Here is an 851-nt window from a genome sequence, read left to right as displayed (position 1 = left end):
TTCCCTACAGTGAAATCTCAGCTTTTCATTTGTACTGACTTACCTCCCTTACTCTTATGACCCATCACTTTTTCCTTCCAGTAATTCCTGGACTGTGAGCTCAGGTACTCTGTTAGTCATCTTTGTTTGTCCTTAGCAGAGTTCCTGACATGTGGTAGCTGCTTTCTTTTCTTTTTTTTTTGACATGTTTATTGGAGTATAAATACTTTACAATATTGTGTTAATTTCTGCTGTACAACAAAGTGAGTCAGCTATATGTATACATATATCCCCATATCCCCTCCCTTTTCAGCTTCCCTCCCACCCTCCCTATCCCATCCCTCTAGGTCATCACAAAGCATTGAGCTGACCTCCCTGTGCTATGCAGCAGCTTCCCACTAGCCATCCATTTTATATTTGGTAGTGTATATAAGTCAATGCTGCTCTCTCACGTCATCCCAGCTTCCTCTTCCTCCACTGTGTCCTCAAGTCCGTTCTCTAAGTCTGCGTCTTTATTCCTGCCCTGCCCCTAGGTTCATCTGTACCGCTTTTTTAAATCGCATATATATGCATTGCATACAGTATTTGTTTTTCTCTTTCTGACTTACTTCACTCTGTATGAAAGATTCTAGGTCCATGCACCTCAGCACAAATAACTCAGTTTCGTTCCTTTTTATGGCTAATATTCCAATATATATATGTGCCACATCTTCTTTATCCATTCATCTGTTAATGGACACTTAGGTTGATTCCATGTCCTGGCTATTGTAAATAGTGCTGCAATGAACATTGTGGTACATGACCCTTTTCGAATTACGGTTTTCTCAGGGTATATGCCCAGTAGTGGGATTGCTGGGTCATATGGTAGTTCT

The sequence above is a fragment of the Lipotes vexillifer genome, unplaced genomic scaffold, assembly GCF_000442215.2.
Source record: "Lipotes vexillifer unplaced genomic scaffold, Lipotes_vexillifer_v1.1 scaffold2186, whole genome shotgun sequence".
NCBI classification, from domain to species: Eukaryota; Metazoa; Chordata; class Mammalia; order Artiodactyla; family Lipotidae; genus Lipotes; species Lipotes vexillifer.
Note: the sequence above shows the minus strand (reverse complement) of the source record.